Below are 23,716 nucleotides of genomic sequence, written 5' to 3'. Positions count from 1 at the left end.
CATGACAAAAGGATAAGAAACCAGAAAGAGTCAGAAAAAAAAGATAATTCGCACAAGTGACTCCCCTTGTGACTATAGGTGCTTAATCTTTCTCTTACGCGTGCTTCTACGTTGTGCTTCCCCTGTGGCTTCAGCAGATGTAGAGACACCTTGCTGACTAGGATGCTGCGCCTGCTTAGATGCCTTTGGCGGGTGTCCTCTGGTTTTGGGAGCCTGGGAGGGCGCTTCAACAGTCTGCTCTTCCTGCAGCTGTACAGGGACTGAAAGTGGGTTTCTGACTGAGGGCTCTGCAGGGGCATAGTTGTCTGAGTGCTTTGAGAGGAGCCCACACTTCCTTCTGTCCTGCCAACAACATCTGTCTCATGGGTCAGCTACACCTCAGTGCTGGCAAGTGGCTGGAGAGCATCTTGCTGCACTTCAGGGGGACCATGAGGACCCATATCTGCACTGGCAGTCCTCCTCAAAAGGACGTCTATGATGCTCTGGTCTCTGCTCAATAGCTGCTCATTGCTCCTCCAGAGATGTCATTCTATTCTGAAAAGTCACCATGTTTTCCTGACTCTGGCGACTTATTTCCTCCATGGCCGTAGCCATCCTTTCCACTGAGGTAGCCAGCCTTTCCGCGGAGGTTGCCATCCTATCCATGGTGGTGCGTTCATGCGCCATTGCCTCCACCACGGCAGTGCTGATGTTACAGATGGACTCCTCCACTCTCTCCACACTTGCACTAACCCTGGAGGCAAACCCTTCCAGAGACTCCTTCACTTGTTCCTGTATTTCACGAACTGCTCTTTTTCTGGATGGCCCCAGAGGCACAGCATCTGCATGCAGCTCAGCAGAGCTAGGAGAGCCCTGCGACCTCCGAGGAGGACTCTCCACTGCTGTCGCTGTCTCCACCATCAGCTGATGCTCACTTGTACATTGTGATAGGCCAGGTGGCAACACTACTCTAACTCGCAATGGCCCCACCGAGGTGTGCGTTGCTGTGCTGGTGCTGGGTGTGCTGAGTACTGGTGACGCTGGTCCCTCAGAGGCTTCAGGTTCCTCTAAGGAGATGTCCGGGTCTTTGTCCTGGATCGCGGGGAGGCCGGTGCTCCATGGTCCTGTGGGAGAGTAAAGGCATGATTTAGACATCTGATTTTGATGTAGCAGGCACATTCTTTTGAGCAGATGGTATAACGCGATTCTCTATAAACATCATATGCCATTGCATTCTGAGAGGGATGAAACTCTATTATGTCACCAGCTTCCTCTAGTGAGCCCGTCTCTCCATCACCCACTTCCAAGTCCTCGCTACCTCCAACAATCTCGTTTGCAGCCTCCTCAGCACTGGTCAATGTTGCAAGGGAAGCTGTTCCTCCTCCAGTCAGTGCTCTCTCCCACTTATTGTGGGCTATCTTTTCCTGCAAGGAGGGACACAAGCGGTGTTTCAGCCACAGTGCTGGAGTGAGTGTGAATAATCCCTACCATAGAAGCTTTGAGGGAGACGAAGATGGGGTAAGGTGCCAAGAGGAAGCTAGTTCCCTGTGCATTGTTAGTTGTTGTCACTGCATGACAGTGAGAGCGAGTCTAAGGGGTGCATAGGCAGGATGCTGAAGTGATTCAATGCAGAGACAGAGCTGGATAGGAAAGGGTGCAAGGGAAGTAAGAGTAAGGTGGGATGTGAAGGAGGAGGCTTACAAAGCAAAGTGCAGGTGATGAGAAGAGAAGGGAAGCAGATTGAAGGCAAGTGAGATGGGATACTCACTTTTGATGTTCTCACAAGATCATTAAACCTTTTTTGGCACTGGATCGATGACCATGCATAAATGGACCTTGCGCTGACCTCCTGAGCAATGCGCAGCCAGGCTGCCTTGGTCTGCTGAGGAGGCTTCCTCCGGCCATCAGGAGGGTAGAGAATCTCCCTGCGCCCTCTGACAGCATCCACAAGAACTTGGAGGGCCTCATCATTAAAATGAGGAGCTGCCTTGCCTCTGGAAGAAGTCACAGCGTTTAATTCAAGTCCAGGAAACCACAATAGAAAGGCTCAGGCTGGAAGGCAGCTTTAAAAGCAGCTGCCATTATGATGTCATCAGAGGCGGCCAGCCGACCCGATCCCACTCATTAGACTGGCCAGCACGCCTCCTTGAAATTAACAAGTTCATTGAATCAAAATCGGACATCAGCAGCTGATCCCGCCGGAAGCGGCTCCAGAACCCGCCCACCATGCAACCCAACTCCAACCCGCCTCGGGAATTCAAATCAAGCCCTTGGTGTGGTTCAAAGAGACCTTTTCACACTACCCCATGCCGTGCGAGGCATTAATCAATACTGCTGAACTCAGTCCTATTACATTCACCAAGCAAGTTTCTGTTTAACCTGAATTATTACAAAATAGCCCTTTTAGAAATGCCTATCATTGAAAAATAATTTATACATTTATAAAACCTTTGCAATGTTATGCAATGAGAAATGGGGGAGTTTTTCCTGAGCTTTTTTAAAGAGAAAACGGAATCAATTTTTCTTAACCTTTTAAAGAAAAAAAAAGACTTACATTTATATAGCGCCTTTCACTACCACCAGATGTACCAAAGTGCTTTACGCCAATTTTGAAGCGTAGTCACTGTTGTAATGTGGGAAACACGGCAGCCAATTTGCGCACAGCAAGTTCCCACAAATGACCAGATAATTGGCTTTAGGATTCAACAAAGGAGGACAAAGGAATTAATTAAGAAGGGGAAAATTGAATATGAGAGTAAGCTTGCAGGGAACATAAAAACTGACTGTAAAAGCTTTTATAGATATGTGAAGAGAAAAAGATTGGTGAAGCGTAGGTCCTTTGCAGTCAGAATCAGGGGAATTTATAATGGGGAACAAAGAAATGGCAGACCAATTAAATACATATTTTGGTTCTGTCTTCACAAAGGAGGACACAAATAACCTCCCAGAGATGTCAGGGAACATAGGGTCTGATGAAAGGGAGGAACTGAAAGAAATCAGTATTTGTAGGGAAATGATGTTAGGGAAATTGATGGGATTGAAGGCCGATAAATACCCAGGGCCTGATAATCTACATCCTAGGGTACTTAAGGAAGTGGCCCTAGAAATAGTAGATGCATTGCTGATCATCTTCCAACATTCGATGGACTCTGCAACAGTACCCATGAATTGGAGGGTAGCTAATGTTACCCCACTATTCAAAAAAGGTGGTAGAGAGAAAACAGGGAATTACAGACCGGTAAGCCTGATATCGGTAGTGGGGAAAATGCTAGAGTCCATTATAAAAGATGTAATAGCAGAGCACTTGGAAAACAGTGACAGGATCGGACAAAGTCAACATGGATTTACAAAAGGTAAATTGTGCTTGACTAATCTACTGGAATTTTTTGAGGATGTAACTGGTAAAATAGATAAGGGAGAACCAGTGGTTGTGGTGTATTTGGACTTTCAGAAGGCTTTTGATAAGGTCCCGCATAAGAGATTAGCATGTAAAGTTAAGGCACATGGGATTGGGGGCAAGGTATTGACTTGGATAGAGAACTGGTTGGCAGACAGAAAGCAAAGAGTTGGAATAAACGGGTCTTTTTCCGAGTGGCAGGCAGTGACTAGTGGGGCACCGCAGGGATCAGTCCTTGGACCCCAGCTATTCACAATATATATTAATGATCTAGACAATGGAACTAGATGTAATATCTCAAAATTTGCAGATGACACAAAGCTGGGTGGGCGTGTGTGCTGTGAGGAGGATGCCGAGAAACTCCAGGATGATTTGGACAGGTTGGGCGATTGGGCAAAAGCATGGCAGATGCAATATAACGTGGATAAATGTGAGGTTATCCACTTTGGTGGCAAAAACAGGAAGGCAGATTATTATCTGAATGGCAATAGATTGGGAGAAGGGGAAGTGCAACGTGACCTGGGTGTCCTTGTGCACCAGTCGCTGAAGGTAAGCATGCAGGTGCAGTCGGCGGTTAAGAAGGTAAATGGTATGTTGGCCTTTGTAGCGAGAGGGTTTGAGTACAGGAACAAGGATGTCTTGCTGCAGTTGTACAGGGCCTTGGTGAGACCACACCTTGAGTATTGTGTGCAGTTTTGGTCGCCTTATCTGAGGAAGGATGTTCTTGCCATGGAAGGAGTTCAGCGAAGATTCACCAGGCTGATGCCTGGGATGGCAGGAATGACGTATGAGGAGAGATTGGGACGATTGGGCTTGTACTCGCTGGAGTTTAGAAGAATGAGAGGGGATCTTATTGAAACTTATAAAATCCTGACAGGACTGGAAAGACTAGATGTAGGAAGGATGTTCCCGATGGTCGGGGAGTCCAGAACCAGGGGTCACAGTCTAAGGATAAGGGGTAGGCCATTTAGGACAGAAATGAGGAGGAATTTCTTCACCCAGAGAGTGGTGAACCTGTGGAATTCTGTACCACAGAAGGCAGTAGAGGCCAATTCATTAAATATATTCAAGAAGGAGTTGGATATATTTCTTAAGGCTAAAGGGATCAAGGGGTATGGGGAGAAAGCAGGGACCGGGTACTGAAATTGGATGATCAGCCATGATCGCATTGAATGGCGGAGCAGGCTCGAGGGGCCGAATGGCCTACTCCTGCTCCTATCTTCTATGTTTCTATGATGTTGATTGAGGGATTAATATTGGCCTGGACAACGGGGATAACTCACCCTGCTCTTTTTCAAAATATTGCCAAGAGACCTTTTACATCCACCTGAGAGAGCAGACAGGGTCTTGGTTTAACATCTCATCTGAAAGACAGCACCTCTGACAGTGCAGCACTCCCTCAGTACTACACTGGAGTGACAGCCTAGATTTTTGTGCTTAAGTCTCTGGAGTGGGACTTGAACCCACAACGTCAGAGGTGAGGGTGCTACCCACTGAGCCACAGCTGAAACTTTAAATCATTAGAATCTATTAATAGGTAATTTAATGCAAAATTTCCATATGTTATAAATTCGAGCTTAAATTGAAAATGTTTTGAGTTTTATATGCATTCTGTGGCATTCTTCTCTGTTACTTGTGTGCACTGGAACACATCTTCTTCCAGGTGTGCTGAACTATGCCTTGCTTTTATCTGCTTGTGGTGTTGCTTCCCTGGATCTGCTTATTCTCCTCCCTGATGTCTCTTTAACCAACATTGTATTCTTGTGAGGGAAAACCTAAAGCTACATGTGTTGTAAAAACACACACAGCATCCGGCACTGGGACTGGGATGTCTTCCGCTAAATAAACTGAAGAAAATGTCTTCAGCTAAATTAACACTGCTCTGCCAACACTTACCACAGGTAGGTGGGTTTCGTTTTGCCAAGTGTGCACGTGTCACATAATTGTCTCTTGTCAGAGCCGGTGGGTGTGGCGGGGGGAAACACGCCTTTTAGGGAATTTCCTTTCAAAATGTATTTACCTTTCATTCAATGTAGAATAAATCGGAAATACCTGTTTTATCATGTAGTTAGCTGTCGCTATTTTGATGTAATGTGAGCTTGGATATTCATGTAGTTTCGGAGCCAGCAGATAACAGCTGTCTTGAACAGCATTTATATCTCTCCTGGAGGATTGGGAACAGCTGTTCTCTAATAGATGCTGTATGAGGAAGGCCACTGGGACGCTGCACAGTCAAACTAGGTGGATCTTGATCTGTAGCAACTAATCACAGGAAAATTTACGTGTGAATGACAATGGTGGTAATGTGCAGGAGCTGTGTGCGGTTTCACTAAATGCAGTGTCACTTGGTAAAGGGAAAGTTTATTTAGTGCCTTGAAACTATTTCACAGGTTTCTGTTGTCTTTCTATTGTAAAAAGGGAAACATTGCTTAAAATATTAAGGGAGGCCTAAGAATCAAATTGTCCATATGCATTCGGAGTTTTATTTATTGCGCTGTTTAAATAAGAATAATGAGGGTTTAAATAATGTACACTTTCATTTTGAAAAATTGTAAATGTTAATTGAACAATGAAACAGTCGTTTGTGGCCCTCGCAAAGCAAGAAAATAATCACTCATTTGGATTTCAGTTTGATGTGCAGAGAATGTAAGGTGCATTATTGACATTATCCTGTGGTATCCTGTGACCTTGTTGCAAGATGGTTGTGAACTATTTTGACTTTAAGTCTATTTTCAACTTGAAAAGAAGTTTCAGATGAAACCCTTGACGCAGGGTTGAACACAGTCTCCATTCATTCATTCTGTTATTGCACTGTCTGAGCACAGAAGCAAATATTTGGCGAACGAGGAATGCTGAGCCAGCGGTGGTGCAAGTGATGGGATATTCCTTTGCGTAAGACTGTAGGCTAAGGCCATGTTTCCTCCTCACAATTTATTTTGATAACCATCGAAAAAAGCTTTTGTGAGAAGAACGTGACCGGATAGCATTTTGAAAGGATCATATGTCTGCTGGAGCATCTGCATTTCTGACCAGTGATTTCCGATTCATGCCAATTTGTTTGCCCTCAGATGTCAAGCGACGTAGTTATCTTGATGAGAGTCCCCTCTTCTCATCTTCTGCACGAACGTTCAGACCGAAGAAATAGTAGATCTTCACTCCAACACTCCATTCATAAATGTCTAGCCGTAGCCCTACTTTCTGATGAAATATGCCAGTTGAGAATTTGCTAGTGCCTCGAGCAGCAATGTCAACAGTGGGCCTTGCCCAAGTTGTGCCACCTCCCTTCAAGCGGGTTGCCAAATCTTAAATGTATTACCCAGGAACTGTGTCACGTTAATCAGGAATTGTGCTGTGCTGGGCTATTTATCTTTAGCTCCTGTGTATACATTATCCTGATTGAACTGAAAAAGAACACTCTAGCTAAGCTGTGGAAAATAGTCTGGTCTGGTGTTAGAATGTATATCATCCTTACACACAACTTAAGTACTCAATTATGACTATATATACAGAGTTTGTGCTAAAAGATCTGCCAGACGCTAGTCCTCGGCCATGATTTAACCAACCTGTGGTCTTTCTCCCCCACATCTGATGTACTCACAGCAACCAGGCCGTTTCCATAAGTGGTTCCTATAAAACGAAGCTTCTAAACCATGTGTGTGTGTGTGTGTGTGTGTGTGTGTAGTGAATGAATTAGCATTCATCATGACTGAGTTACACAACAACAACAACCACTTGTATTTATATAGCGGCTTTAACATAATAAAATGTCCCAAGGCGCTTCACGGGAGCGTTACCAAACAAAATTTGATGCCGAGAGACTAGGACAGGTGAGCAAAAGCTTGGTCAAAGAGGTAGGTTTTAAGGAGCATCTTAAAGGAGGAGAGAGAGGTAGTGATGCAGAGAGGTTTAGGGAGGGAATTCCAGAGCTTAGGGCCTACGAAGCTGGAGGCACGGCCGCCAATGGTGGAGCTGGATTTAAACCCAGAACTCTCTAAATCGGGAATACCATATTGAGAATGAAAAAGCTGCTTTTCTGTTCCTTCTAACTTTAATTCCTGGGTAATGGTCCATCTGGCAGTTTTATGCAATAGTGTTTCTGTAGATCTACAGTTAGAAGAAAATGTTACACATGAAACAGTAGGAAAACCTAAATAATTAAACCATCCATGAATATATGGCAGCCAACAAACTTCAGATTACTGTGGATTATTAATATCCATTTACAATATAAGAATAGGAAACATTTGTAAATCCAACCTGAAAGGTCTTCATCAGTAGACTTCAGCACTCACAATTTTATTAGCACAAGCGGCACTAAAATAACTAGTTAACTCGCACTAAAGTACATCCCTATAATAACCTATTCAATCATGTTATAAAGTCGTGTCAAGCGAGTCACAATATTTCATCTTTATGCAAATACTTCAGCGTCAAACCATTTGTGTATTGCTGGGGTTTTTTATTAAAGTGCATTCTTTTTAATTTGTCCCAATAAAACATCAACCCTATTGCCCAAGAATTATAGCAACTATTAGAGTAACATATGGACATTGTGCACTCAGAGAATAAAAATCAACAGCTAAAGTGGCAGGGTCACAACAGGGAGCAAACACTTAACAAAATGGCAGTTGGGTAATAGATTTTCTTTCAGTGCATTTGTACGTAGGGGGTGTCATGTGAATCAAAGCTATATTACATAGAGCTGCCTGTACATGTAACTGCATTTAGACCAGGCCATCACTCACAAACATCATTCACATGAATATCTTGACTCGAGGATGTGATAGAAATGTGATTCCAGCTATTGGGGAAGAGGGCTGATCAGCATTCGTGTTTGACACAGGCAGGAGGTTTGTTCAAACAAAATCATTGTAAGAGAAATATTTGAGCCCGTGCAGTACCCTCTGCTCTGAACAAGAGCCTTCCCTTAAACTAGTTGGGTTTTTTTTTGAGGAGGGGCTGCTGGGGGGATGAAATGCAGCCTGCAGAAGGACTTGTATCCTAAGTGATTATCTATCTTTATGCTCATGGAATTTTCATACAGCTCAGTCAGGCAATTGTAATATTTCTTTGGGTCATTGTCATTTATTTTCCTAGAACGTCAAAGGATTTCTTACCTGATCTGTGTTCCAACCTGTTGCAATTATTCTTAGGTTCCAGCCACCGAGGAAATGGAAATTTAACCAAAGTTACGAAGAGACTGAACTGAAGAGTGAATTGCCTGTTTTATGAGTTAATCTTTCTCTCCACATTCTGACTTGCTCACACCTGAATGTCACTCACAGTTAGCAACTCTTCCACCTGCTTCCCACTTGTGAAACTTGCGTGCTGCCTGCTTTCTGTCCTTGTCCTACGCTTTTGTTGCCCTTACCTCTGTGCTCGCTGACCTACACTGGTTCCCGGTTAAGCAGTGCCTCGGATTTCAAAATTCTCATCCTTGTTTTCAAATCCCTCCATGGCCTCGCCCCTCCCTATCTCTGTAATCTCCTTCAGCCCCACAACCCCCCCGAGATATCTGCGCTCCTCTAATTCTGCCCTCTTGAACATCCCTGGTGGCCGTGCCTGCTGTTGCCTAGGCCCTAAACTCTGGAATTCCCTGCCTAAACCTCTCCGCCTCTCTAGCTCTCTCTCCTTCTCTAAGATGCTCCTTAAAACCTACCTCTTTGACCAAGCTTTTGATCATCTGCCCTAATTTATCCTTAAGTGGCTCGGTGTCAAATGTTTCGTCTTATAATACTCCTGTGAAGCGCCTTGGGACGTTTTACTACGTTAAAGGTGCTATATAAACCCAAGTTGTTGTTGTTGTTACTGAATCTTACTTTTAGTTTCCTTTTCATTCTACTGAAATAGGTGTGAATACACAGACCTCAGTATGAGGAATGAATGTAGGTACATTAATGGAATTGCTACAATTGCATGAGGGTCTTGATTTCGCTGTTGCAATTCAGGCAAGTTAAGATGGCACTTTTCTAAAAATTGCAGCATTGCCACCTGGGCAGTAAGTGAAGGCATTTCCCATCGTGAAACTATCTGAAAAGGTCTTAACGAGCACGAGTGAAAAATCATTCCCATTATTTTCATACATAAAAAAAGACTTTCATTTATATAGCGCCTTTCATGAGCTCAGGACGTCTTAAAATGCTTTTTAAAGTCAATGAAGTACTTTTGAAGTATAGTCACTGTTGTGATGTAGGAAATGCAGCAGCTAATTTGTGCACAGCAAGCTCCCACAAAACACTGTTGGAGGTGCCATTTTTTGTATGAGAAGTTAAACCAAATTCCCGTCTGCCTTCTCAGGTGGGCGTAAAAGATCAAGTTCCCCGGTACGCTGGCCAATACTTATACCCCTCAATCAACAGATAATCATGCTGGAGGGATGTTGATTGAGGGGTATAAGTATTGGCCAGCGTACCGGGGAACTTGATCTTTTATGTCCACCTGAGAAGGAAGTCGGGGATTTGGTTTAACTTCTCACACAAAAGATGGCCTCTCCAACAGTGCAGCCCTCCCTCAGCACTGCACTCGAGTGTCAGCCTAGATTCTGTGCTCAAGTCTCTGGAGTGGGGCTTGAACCCACTACCTTCTGACTCCGAGGTGAGACTGCTACCCAAGGAGCCAAGGCTGACACCATGCGTAGGCATCTACATGCAGAATCAAATGGTAAATCTGATTTTTTTTTAATGTACTTTTAAAACACGATAATGTATGTATAAATACTGAACAAAATTGTGGTTGACTGTTCCTGCAGGTCTCAATTTACAACATTTGTGAAGGCTCCTCTGGGTTTGCATCAACCAGCAATTCCACACCACCATTTGCACAATCAAGTGTTAACTTCTTCAGTGCCACCTCAACCCTTTGGTGCAGAAACGACACCATGAGATACAGGGGTATGAATGCTTAATATATTCACCTGAAATTCCTCTCTTTGCTATTTTAGCAGAGGTAGTAACTCATTTAGAATAAATGGGTTAAGGCTTCCTGATAAAATAATGGAGAGAAGGACTGCAGATGAACACTTTAAGCATTAATATGCCAATATCCCATGGTGTAATTTTACGGCATTTGTATAATTTCTAGGTGGCATTGATTAAATAGCGCCCGCTATTTAATGCCACTTTTACACTGAGAACCAGGGTTGTAAACAAGCATTTGCTTTTTTTGCCATGAGCTGTTTCTTGAAACTATTAATAGGGCTGTTTCATAAAATTATGGTCTGCTAATAGGACTATTTCTTGAACCAGGAGGCAGAGCCTATCATTGGCCCTCCCCGGAAGCAGTCATTTGCTTCACAATTGGCCAAATATTCCTGGAGAAATAACGGCATGCTAACGATGCACGCCTTATTAATGCACAAATCACCGCAGCAAGTTCTGGGAATGAAGAGATACAGCGTGAGATGTGAATCTCCAGAACATGCTGGTCGATTTACACCGCTCCACTGTTTGCTTTCCGCAAATGGCAATTCTCCCTTAGCCTACCCGTTGTTTTTAAGAACTTGATGGGTTTGCACATTAATTGCCCGTTAAACACTCCGCAGAAAGTTAGAGCTCATAGTTAAAAGCGTAAGTACCCTTTTAATGACGTGATCATTGTTAATGCAATGTCCATCAAAATCTCCCTGGCCGAGAAAGAGAACAAATTGTTGTCTCATTCCTGCATTTAGTAAATTGTTGTTAGAGATTTTTTTAAATTTCAAAGTTTAAAATTTAAATTTTTTTCCTTGCTTTTCCTTTCTAGCTCTTTTTTTTCCTCCTTCTTAATCCGATCTTTCTTTCCCTCTCTATGGCTGCAATTTTACAAACCTCGGCGGGTCCGTGGCGGGCGACGTCAGTAGCGGCTCCCGACCCCACTGCTGTCTCCGTTCCCGGCCTCTGAAATGAATTTCCTGAGATTGGGCTTGTTAAGCCCGCCCAGCGCGTTTTCCGGCCAATTAGAGGAAGCGGATCTGGTTACGTCATTTGATGACATGTCATCAGTCAGTTTCCTTAAAGGGACCATGGCCAACTTTCTTTTGACATTTGTGCTGTCAGTGTTCTACAGCATTGAGGTTCTGCAAACACTGACAATCACTGCACAAAGGTGTAGGACTGCACCCAGGCTCTCCCATGACTCCCTCCATATGCTTATGAAGGGAGTCACAGCATGCAGGAAGGTCCTCTTCCCTTCCCATGGGCAGAAGAGACCTCCTCAGGAGATCAACACAGCCTGGTTGCACATTGCAGAGGAGGGCACAAGCAGGGGTGTGGCCAGGAGGACCTAGGTGCAGTGCCGCAAACGTTTCAATGATCTCAGTAGATCACGAAATGTTAGTACGAAGCCACACTCAACCTCATCCTGCTGTGCCTCTCATCCCCATCACTCTGCCTTCCCTACCCTACTCCTGCACATCCTTACCCACACCAACATAACTTGCACCTCCACCCATCCCTCTCTATCCACATTATCATATCCTCATCTCACTAGCCACCCCTCATACTCACCCTCATCCTTGTGCAATCATACCAACTAAAAACATACAAGTGTAGGCACTTGTGTGTTTTATGCAATGTTCATGTAAAGTTTCTGTTAATGTGGTGTCAAACATTGAAACCTTTATTTTCAGCACTTTGCGTTTTTGGACAGATCTGTTTGCACCTTTGGAAGTGGCTTAGTGAGTTGAAGTGAATGGTGAGACATAACGGTACCCCCCGCAATGGTGGTGAGTATGAAAGGAATGGCTTGGACATTGTAGGGATGCCTTATGATGTTGGTGTGGGGTGGTGCCAACCTGGCACATCATCAAGTGAAGTAAATCTGGCCATGGTGAGGCCACCCCTGGTTGGGGTGCTTATGCCCTCTGTCCTGTGCAGCATCAGGTGATTGCGGCGAAGGTTGGTGGTGTTGTTGGTGCTGTTGGTGTGCCTGGTGCTGCTGGTGTTGGGGCTGATCGTGGTGGGATTCTGAGGACCAAGGTGAGAGAGTATAAAGGGCACCCATGTTGAAGGAATAGATGGCAGGTGAAGTAGAGATGGCAGAAGTGATCTGTCAATGGTGAGAGAGGTAATGAGGTCAGACTGGATGGAGACTTGTGTAAAGAGTTGCAGCATGGTTAATCTGTTGTGGAAATGCAGTGAGGAAGAGTTTGTGGCTGAGGGGAGATATCTCTAAGGTGGGAGCTTTTACTGTACATTTGAAGCTGTCAACTCAACAGCTGATTCAATGGCCACTGAACTCCCGCCTCAGCTTGACAGACGTGATGCACGACCAGCGTCGAGCTTGTAGGCGAGCTATCAAATGCAGAAGGTGAGCTGGAATTCATTCTTAAGTGGCTCTAAACAAGCCTGAATTGGGTCCCCCGCTGTGAACCTGCCGCTGCATGTCGGGTCTGCTCAGCACTGACAGATCCGACATCAGGGAAAGGAGAGCGGCGGCAGGTTCACAGCGGGGTCCTGACACGCTGGGGGAAAAAAAAACACTTTCCCACCTGACCTGCCACCAATCATGCCCGCTGACCCCTGCAAAATTCAGCCCTTTATTTCTCTTTCTGTATCTGATTTGACTCTAATTCACCCTATTTCCTTCTCAGTCGTTCCCATGTTTCTTTCACAATCTTTAAATCTCATTGGTTAAGGAGATACCCTATTGGTCCCATCATTCACTAAGGTCCCAGACGCCCTCACTCTGCTGTTTTCAGCTCGCACATCCTGCACATTATAGTGCAAAAAAGTTTGAGCTGATGGATGCAGGGAAAGGTCTAACTAAATGCCCTACTCCAGCAAGATTTGGCCCAATATAGTTGTAATGAAATCTGTTTGTCTTGATCCTGTATTCGTTTTGCACTCATGTATATTACCCTCCCCCACTATGTATAGTTTCACTTCCTCTTTCCCGACTAACCTGGGAGGTTCCAGGTCTTGGCTCTTGGCTCCGCCCCTGACTTCTCTTAGATAAAGATCCCAGGATCTGTATGACTCATTCCTGTGAACCAGTCGGCGTGTTGAGATGTTAGCTCTGATCTTAGTGATTAAAAGCCAACTTGTTTAAGTCTATAACTTCTAGTTTTGTGGTTATTGAAGGCCCATCAATTTTAATCACTAAAGAATACTAGGATGGATCGACTCCTAAAACCAGAGCGTCTGGACTTGGATCCACATTCTGCTGAAGCATCAAATCAATTTGGACACTGGCTCAAATGCTTCGAACTCTTCGCGGGGGCCTCATCCGCTAGCGAGGTAGATAAACTGAGTCTACTGACTACTCGCGTAAGTCATCGGATTTATTCGTTCATCCGGGATGCCACCTCTTACACGGAGGCCATCACTATCCTGAAGGCCCAATACCAGAGGCCGGTAAACGAAGTGTACGCCAGACATCTGCTGGCTACATGCAGGCAGCGACCAGAGGAATCAATGGACGATTTCTTACAGGGCCTAAAGGACCTGGTCCAGGACTGTAACTGCAAGGCCGTGACGGCCAACGCGTACTCTGACGAATTGGTCCGCGATTCCTTCATCACGGGCCTCAAATCGAATTATATCCGGCAGAGACTGCTGGAGAAGGAGGTCCTGGACTTAAAAAAGGCAGTGGCCACTGCGCGATCGCTGGACGTGGCCCAGAAAAACTCTGACTCTTATTCTTCCGGCCATGCGGCCCTCACCGCCTCGTGCGCGCCAAGGGGGCCGCCATCTTGGAATCAGCCATCTTCCCCATCCAGGTCTCAGACCAGCTCTACGCCGCCGGAGTCCCCACACAGAAGTTCACCCAGGAGTCCTACTACAGCGGCAATGTCTCGAGGCCCGAAATGCTACTTCTGCGGCCAGGCCAAGCACCCCAGACAACGATGCCCAGCGAAGGACGCTACATGCTTCAAATGTAAGAAAAAGGGGCATTTTAGCAAAGTCTGCAGGGGGAATCCGATTTCCAACTCCGTCACCGCCTCGTGCGTGCCGTGCGGGCCGCCATCTTGGGATCCGCCATCTTTTCCCGACTCAACGGCCGCCCAGGGCCCAACAGTGGCTTCGATCACGGTGGATCAATCCAGGCCACACCTGTTGACAAAATCCATGATGGACATACAGGTAAACGGGAATTTAACGAAATGTTTAATTGACTGTGGGAGTACCGAGAGTTTTATCCACCCTAGCCTGGTACGGCGGCACTCATTAACGGTAACCCCTACACGGAGCAGAATTGCTATGGCTGCTAAGTCCCACACTTCGGACATTTTGGGCTACTGTGTGGTAACACTGACTGTAAAAGGCACAGACTACAAGGATTTTAAACTCCTCGTGATGCCAGAACTCTGTGCTAATGTAATCTTGGGCCTGGACTTCCAGTGCCACCACGAAAGTGTCACGCTAGCATATGGCGGGTCCCAGCCGCCACTCACAGTCTGTGGCCTATCAACCTTAAAAATCAGCCCGCCCTCTTTATTCGCTAATCTCGCTCCAAACTGTAGGCCCATAGCGACCAAAAGTAGACGGTACAGTCTGGAAGACAGACACTTTATCAAGGCAGAAGTGGACAGACTCCTGCAGGAAGGCATTATTGAATGCAGTACCAGCCCGTGGTGTGCCCAAGTAGTCTTAGTTAAAAATAGCGAAAAGAAATGGATGGTAATTGACTACAGCCAGACTGTTAATATTTATACCCAGCTGGACGCCTACCCTTTACCCCGCATATCAGAAATGGTCAACCAGATTGCGCAATACCGAGTCTTCTCGACTATCGACCTCAAATCCGCGTACCACCAGCTCCCCATTAGAACGGAGGACCGCCCATACACCGCCTTCGAGGCGAACGGGCGCCTCTACCATTTTCTCAGAGTGCCCTTCGGGGTAACAAATGGGGTCTCGGTCTTCCAACGTGAGATGGACCACATGTTTGACGAGAATAAACTACAAGCTACCTACCCCTATCTGGACAATGTCACTATCTGCGGGCACAACCAGCAAGACCACGATCTAAATCTTGCGAGATTTTAAAAAACTGCCCTAAAGCTGAATCTAACCTACAACGAAGACAAATGTGTCTTCAACACAACCCGTCTCTGTATCCTCGGCTGTGTGGTGGAAGATGAGGTAATTGGACCGGACCCTGACCGATTACGCCCCCTAAAGGAACTGCCCCTGCCACACAATCCCAAAGCTTTAAAAAGGTGCCTGGGATTTTTTTCGTATTATGCCCAATGGGTGCCCAATTACTCTGATAAGGCCCGACCCCTCATTAAATCGACGTCCTTCCCACTATCAGCTGAAGCTCGGGAGGCTTTCACCAGTATTAAACAGGACATTGAAAGGGCTGCAGTGTGTGCAGTGGACGAATGCATTCCCTTTCAAGTCGAAAGCGATGCGTCAGACTTTGCCTTAGCTGCGACCCTCAATCAGGCTGGGAGACCTGTGGCCTTCTTCTCCCGAACCCTTCAGGGACCTGAAATCAGGCACTCTTCCGTCGAGAAGGAGGCACAGGTTATTGTGGAGGCAGTGCGGCACTGGAGACACTACCTAGCCGGCAACCGTTTCACCCTGCTCACCGACCAGCGGTCGGTGGCTTTCATGTTTAATAACAAACAAAGGGGGAAAATCAAGAATGACAAAATACTCAGGTGGAGGATCGAACTATCCACGTTCGACTATGATATTATGTACAGGCCGGGAGCCCTTAATGAACCCCCAGACGCCCTATCGCGGGGAATGTGTGCCAGCATTCATACGGACAAATTACAGGGTCTCCACAACGACCTCTGTCACCCAGGGGTCACCCGACTATACCATTTTATAAAGACCCGCAATCTGCCCCACTCCATCGAGGAGGTCAGGGCAATGACCAGAGCCTGCCGCATCTGTGCGGAATGCAAGCCTCGTTTCTACAGGCCTGACCGTGCACACCTTATCAAAGCCACACGGCCATTCGAGCGCCTAAGTCTGGACTTCAAGGGACCCCTTCCCTCTGCCGACCGTAACGTATACTTCCTCAATATCATTGATGAATATTCCCGCTTCCCCTTCGCCATTCCCTGCCCAGACATGACCAGTGCCACGGTCATCAAGTGTCTCTGTAATCTATTCTGCATGTTTGGCATGCCGAACTACATACACAGCGATAGGGGGACGTCATTCATGAGTGACGAGCTGCGCCAGTTCTTGCTCTCGCAGGGGATAGCCACTAGCAGAACCACTAGCTACAACCCCCGGGGTAATGGGCAAGTGGAAAGGGAGAATGCTACTGTTTGGAAGGCTGTCACGTTAGCCTTAAAGTCAAAAGGCCTTCCGACCTCCCGCTGGCAGGAAGTCCTCCCAGACGTGCTCCACTCCATAAGGTCTCTGTTATGTACTGCCACTAACGCTACCCCTCATGAAAAGATGTTCGTTTTCCCCCGGAAATCCACCTCGGGCATATCTCTACCCACGTGGCTGACGTCTCCAGGGACAGTACTATTGCGGAAGCACGTGAGAGGCCATAAAACGGACCCCCTTGTGGAAAAGGTACAGCTCCTCCATGCAAACCCTCAGTACGCCTATATTGAATACTCTGACGGGTGAGAGGACACTGTTTCCATAAAAGACCTCGCTCCCTCGGAGAGTGGAGAGAACGATGGGAGACTACCCGATGAAGACCTACACTACAAAGAGACAGGACGCCCAGGGGTATCAATACCCAACTTTAACCTGGAGGACACTGCAGATAACCTGGAAGACACTGCGGAGCCCGGACAGCGGAGGAACCAGAATCCATTCCCCTAGAGGCACCCCAACCAGCTTTGCACCGATCACTGAGAACTGCAAAACCTCCTGACAGACTCACTTATACCAACTTTTAAGAAACATCACCCCGATGGACTAAATCTATAGAAGGGGTGAATGTAATGAAATCTGTTTGTCTTGATCCTGTATTCGTTTTGCACTCATGTATATTACCCTCCCCCACTGTGTATAGTTTCACTTCTTCTTTCCCGACTAACCTGGGAGGTTCCAGGTCTTGGCTCTTGGCTCCGCCCCTGACTTCTCTTACATAAAGATCCCAGGATCTGTATGACTCATTCCTGTGAACCAGTCGGCGTGTTGAGATGTTAGCTCTGATCTTAGTGATTAAAAGCCAACTTGTTTAAGTCTATAACTTCTAGTTTTGCGGTTATTGAAGGCCCATCAATAGTAGAACTAAACTGCATAAAAATATGGTAGACACACCCTGTGCTTTCAGCGTGAACACACATTTTTTCCGCACATGATACTTTGGGCTGGATTTTCACTGAGGCGTCAGGTACATACTTGTTTGTAGGCCCGCCTCCTTCGAGTTCTAGCCAACCCATGTGATTTTGACTTGATTGACCTTGTTGAGCCCATCCAGCGGGCTCAGCAGGCCAATTAAGGGCCACCCGGCAACAGGTGATGTCACAGATTGATATTTCATCTGTCAAGACCTTTTGACAGATGAAATATCAGCGTTTCACAGCTGTTTGAAGCTGTCAAACATCTGTACTCCAGGTTAATTCCTTCCTCTCAGGCTGATTTAGAGATCTCCCCGGAACAGAAAGCTGAATGCTGCAATTTTTGACAGCTCATAGCCATTCTGCTTTCTGTGCCGGTGAGATGAGGGACTCCCGAGACCTGAAGGAAGGAAGGCTGTAAAGGTAAGTAAAGGTATGTAAAACTTCTTTAAACACTTTGCACACACCAAACACACTTACCTTTGCACTCATGCACCCATCACTCACCTGAACACCGGACATCTCGACCCCTCCAAGCCCTTCATCCCGACAGTCCGCCTCCTCTAACTTGGTGTGGTTTGGAGCCGTCGGGAATCCCACACTTCAACATTAAAAATAGGGATTAGGCTAAAAACTACCTGTTAACAGGCAGTTAATTGGCACTAATTCCCTTCCCACCTCCTTTGAAACTGGCATGGAGGCGGGTTGGGGGCGGGATGGGTTCTTGCCCCCCGATTTTGGGATTTTAAACCCCCACACGCCTCCAATCCTGCCTCCACGGCCCAATGAAAATCCTGCCCTTTGAGTTTGACCGGCATGGTAAGGGATCAGCTGATGTTCTTTTTGTTATGAATGTATTAGAAGTATCTTCTTATAAGATTTCATTTTTAAGAACAGGGATCTTGGGTAAAGACTCCTGTTATTTCTGTTCCCATGACCCAAGTATCTGATGCTTGTGGAAGAGGCAGCTGTTTGATTTAACTTGCAATTGTGAGCCAAATGAAGATATCTGGGGAGTGTTGTGCTGTTCGAGGAACACTGTTTGATTTTTGATTGCATGCGCACAACTGTGAACAGTAACCTGAATTTCAAAGGGTCAGACCACAGGATTTAACATTGGTTGTTTGCAGTTACTTGACTGTTAATAAAATAATTACCTTCCCCATTACACAAAGCATCACCAGTAATGAGACGATGAACGGTTTGAAGGCCTCACACACATTAATTAAGATGCAGTAAGAGATTTTAATGTGGATTCTCTTAAGCATGTAAAATACATTTTATGCAGTGGAAAATTTGATTTTATATTTAAAAAATATTTTATTGTTATAATCTCCATTTTCTACATTGATAGTTTTTGAGCAACACGAGCTGGACTTTGACGGAGAGATTGTTGAGTTACTGTGAGATCCATGGCCACCACTCTGCCAGTGGAAGTTAGGGGTTGGTTTGTTGAAATGTGGCCACAGCTGACTTCCTAACAAAATCACTGAGTATCGTAGGGATCTTCACCTGGGACAAGCACAGAGCAAATCTTTTGTGTGACTTCTAACAAAAAAAATGTGAAATTCAATTAGTAAAGCTAATTTTCTAATTTTGGTTGTGTGTGAGAGCCTTGACTCAATGGCAGCACTCTTTTTTGTCTCCAAATTAAAACCATCCAGCCAGTTGCCTTAGCCTTCTGCTGCCTCACTGCCTCTCTCACTCCTTCCTCGCCCCAGTCCTTTTTTCACCACCGAATGCTCTCTCCTTCCTCCTCTGACTCCCTAAGCCCTGATCAGATTCATTTTCTCAGGGTTTTGTCACCTGTTCCCTCAAAACCCTTGCAAATCAGTTCCTGACCATTCAACTATTCCCTCTTCTTAAGCATTGTTCCACCTACTTTAAAACTGCTGTTTTCCCCCTCCTCAAAAAGCCCACCCTCAATCCCTATTTCTATACTCCTTGTCCTAATTTCCTTAAATGCATCACTGCCCCCAATACTGTTGTCACCACTCCTTGTTCAAAGATTGAGAACATATGTTCAACTTTCTCTGTTGCTTCCCTCTCTTCCCCACCAAGCCAAGCCTTCCCCCAGGCTCCTCCCTGCCTCATGTCTTTCTCTAGTTTCTCTCCTATCTCCCATCATGCCCTCTCTGAGCTCATCTTGAGATCCACCTCCTGTTCCCTTGGCCACATTCCCGCTAAACTGCTGACCATCCAACCTCCCTTCCTGGCCCCCGTGCTAGCTGACATTGCAAACAGTTCCCTCTCCTCAGGTACCATCCTATTTCCTTTCAAAACCACTGTCAACCCCCTCTTCAAAATTCCTACCCATGATCCAACTGTTCTTGCAAACTACTGCCTCATCTACAACCTCCTTTTCTTCTCCAAAATCCCTGAATGTGTTGTTGCCTCCGAAATCTGTGCCCATCTATCCCGCAACTCTCCGTTTGAATCTCTCCAATCAGGTCCCCACCCCTGCCACAGCACTGAAACAGCCCTAATCAAAGTCACAAATGGCATATTCTGTGACTGTGATTGTGGTGCATTAGCCCTCCTTGACCTCTCTGCAGCCTTTGGCATGGTCAATCTCACCATCCTCATCCAATGCCCTCCCCTCTGTTGTCAAGCTCAATAGGGTGCCATCACTTGTTTCCACTCTTAACCCATTCGATCGTAGGCAGAGCATTAGTAGCAATGGCTTGTCTTCCTGCCCCCGTCCCGTACCTTTGAAGACTCCCAAACATCTATACTTGACCTCCCCCCTTCCTTATCTACATGCTGTCCTTTGGCAACATCATCTGTAGACATGGGGTCAGCTTCCATATGTATGCTGACGCCACCCAGCTCCACCTCACCACCACATCACTTGACCCTTCCACTGCCTCTGTGCTGTCACACTGCTTGTCTGACATCCATTCTTGGAAGAGCCGCAATTTCCTCCAGTTAAACATTGGGATGACTGAAGCCATCGCCTTCAGCCCCGGCCACAAACTCCATTCCCTTGCCATCAATTTAATTCCCCTATCCAGCCATTATGTCAGGCTGAACCAGACTGCTCCCAGCCTCAATGTCCTATTCGGCCCCGAGCTGAGCTTTCGACCCCATATCCTCTCCATCACAATGACCGCCTATTTCCACCTCCGTAACATCTCCTGCCTCAGCTCATCTGCTGCTGAAACCCTCAGCCATGCCTTTGTCACCTCCAGACTTAATTATTCCAATGCTGTCCTGGCTGGCCTCTTATCTTCCAGTCCCCATAAACTTCAGCTCATCAAAAACTCAGCTGCTCTTGTCCTATACCACACCGAGTCCCCAACCCACCATCCCTGCTCTCGCTGACTCACATTGGCTCCCATTCCAACATGACCCCAACTTTCCTTATCTCTGTAATCTCATCCAGCCCTCCAAGCCCCTCCAAAGACTCAATTTCTCTGACTCTGGCCCCCTTTTTCATCACAACTTTGGTGTCTGTGCATTCAGCCGCCTAAGCCCCTTGCTATGGAAATCGCTCAGTAAACCCCTTGTGAGCTATGGGGGCGGTTTACTGGTGGATGGACGGTATGTGGCCACCAGATGGAGACAAAGTCCCCCTCTTACTCCAATTCAGGTGGAGGCCACACCCACCTCCTAACACACCTGAGACAAATCTACCCATTAGCTCACTAGTTTAAAAGGTAAACTAGTGCATCCCTTCAGGACCAGAGAAAGGGGTCCTGAGAGAGGACCAGGCCAGTCCCTGCGGGGACCAAAGCAGTGCCAGAACTCCTTGAAGGCCAGTGCCTGAGTAGATTGCTGTTGTACTGTTGTGGGCCAGTTCCTGAGGAGCAAGCCAGGACAGAGCCAAGATTGCTGTTGTGGGCCGGTACCTGAGGGTAAAGCCAAGACCAGGCCGGTACCGGAGGGTAAAGCCAAGACCAGGCCGGTACCGGAGGGTAAAGCCAAGACCAGGCCGGTACCTGAGGGTAAAGCCAAGACAAGGCCGGTACCGGAGGGTAAAGCCAAGACCAGGCCGGTACCTGAGGGTAAAGCCAAGACCAGGCCGGTACCTGAGGGTAAAGCCAAGACCAGGCCGGTACCGGAGGGTAAAGCCAAGACCAGGCCGGTACCTGAGGGTAAAGCCAAGACCAGGCCGGTACCTGAGGGTAAAGCCAAGACCAGGCCGGTACCTGAGGGTAAAGCCAAGACCAGGCCGGGAGCTGAGGGTAAAGTCAAGACAAGGCCGATACCTGAGGGTAAAGCCAAGGCAAGAAAATTGATTTATTCTATGTGAACGTCATATGGTTTTTTTGGATTTTGCCAGACGTGAACCTTTTTCCCCGTTTGCTAAAATAAAACCGCCCGCTCCCAGCGACACCGCCCACTTAGAATAACACCGCCCGCTCCCAGTAACATCGCCTGCTCACAGTAACACCGCCCGATCCAAGTAACACTGCCCACTCCCATTAACACTGCCCGCTCCCAGTAACTGGAAGCGGGCGGTGTTGCTGGGAGCAGGCGGTGTTGCTGGGAGTGGGCGGTGTTATTCTAAGCGGGCGGTGTCACTGGGAGCAGGCGGTGTCACTGGAAGCGGGCGGAGTTGCCGGGAGCGGGCGGAGTTGCCGGGAGCGGGTGGTGTTACGGGGAGCAGGCGGTGTTACTGGGAGCGGGCGGTGTTACCGGGAGCGGGCGGCATTACCGGGAGCGGGAGTTGTTACGGGCAGTGGGCAATGTTATTCTAAGTGGCCGGTGTCATTGGAAGCGGACGGTGTTATAGGGTGCGGGCGGTGTTACTGGGAGCGGGTGGTGTCACTGGAAGCGGGCGGTGTTACTGGGAGCGGGCAGTGTTAGTGGGAGCGGGAGGTGTCATAAATCGTAACTTCTACAAGAAGTAACTCAGGAAGTACTACTGAATGGCCCGCTGAGGGCGCCGTTCAAGGAGTATAAATACTCGGGCGTGGGCCCAACTTGGCCAGAGACAATCTGGAAACAGGAAGCTAGTGACTACTAACTAGACCTCCATGTTTTGTTACAAGTCGATTAAAGCCTTGCTTTATGTACAACCAAGTGCGTAGTGAGTCTTTATTACATCAGGCGGTGTTACTGGGAGCGGGCGGTGTTACTGGGAGCGGGCAGTGTTATAAACCTCATCAGTGAGGGCTTCCCCCCGAGACCTATCGAAGGAATCATTAAAAGCGATAGCAGCAGCCTGTGCATGAGGTAAAATATAGGTACCTGCATTCCTCTTTGCTAAGTCCAGGGAACACGCCTGGTCATAGGCAGCCTGTAACTCGGGGTTTTATTCTCCAACAGGCGCTGGCGTATGAAGGGAAACATAATTCCATTAATAAAGTAATCGTGAATTAGCTCCTTCTGGTACTGTTCACCTGTGACAGCTTTAAAGTTACAATCCTTGCTGAGCCTGCGAAGCTTTTGAAGGAATTCGTCAAGTGATTCCCTGGGTTGTTGTCGAGTTGTGCCCAATAGATGCCGAGCAAAAATTTCTTTTGGGGCCTTAACATATAGTCGCTGTAATATTAGGATAGCGGAGTCATAGTCTACACAGTCTTCGATATAGTCAAACACATGGGGAGATATATAATTGGCAAGTATTTATCTAATTTATCAGGAACATTCTCAGCACACACGCTGAGGAAGTTGCTGAAGGTACGATACCAGTGTTTCCATACCTTAGCAGTGGTAGGTGAATTTGGGTCCAGGTCAAGACGGGCGGGTCTGAGTAGTTTGTCCATGATGGATTGATTTCTACGCCAGAGTTCCCTTCTGCACTTGAAATCATAGCTGGCTGTTCCTGAAATCACTCGGAGCGTGGAGTCGATATCAAGTTGATTAAATTGACGTAATAAAACTCACTACGCACTTGGTTTGAGCATAAAGCAAGGCTTTAATCAACTTGTTTCAGAACATGGAGGTCTAGTTGTACTTCACTAGTTCCTTGTTTAAAAAATGTCCCTGAGCAAGCTGGGCCCACGCCCGAGTATTTATACTCCTTGGTCGGCACCACCAGCTGGCCGTCCAGCATTATTTCATGAGTAGTTTCTTGATGATGATGAGATATATAACGGGCGGTGTTGCCGGGAGCGGTCGGTGTCACCGGGAGCAGGCGGTGTTGCTGGGAGTGGCCGCTGTTACAGGGAGTGGCCGCTGTTACGGGGAGTGGCCGCTGTTAC

This window comes from Somniosus microcephalus, chromosome 2 (assembly GCF_052327205.1).
Source record: "Somniosus microcephalus isolate GS21.2 chromosome 2, FLI_Smic_1.0, whole genome shotgun sequence".
Classification (NCBI taxonomy): domain Eukaryota; kingdom Metazoa; phylum Chordata; class Chondrichthyes; order Squaliformes; family Somniosidae; genus Somniosus; species Somniosus microcephalus.
This window is presented reverse-complemented; position numbering follows the sequence as displayed.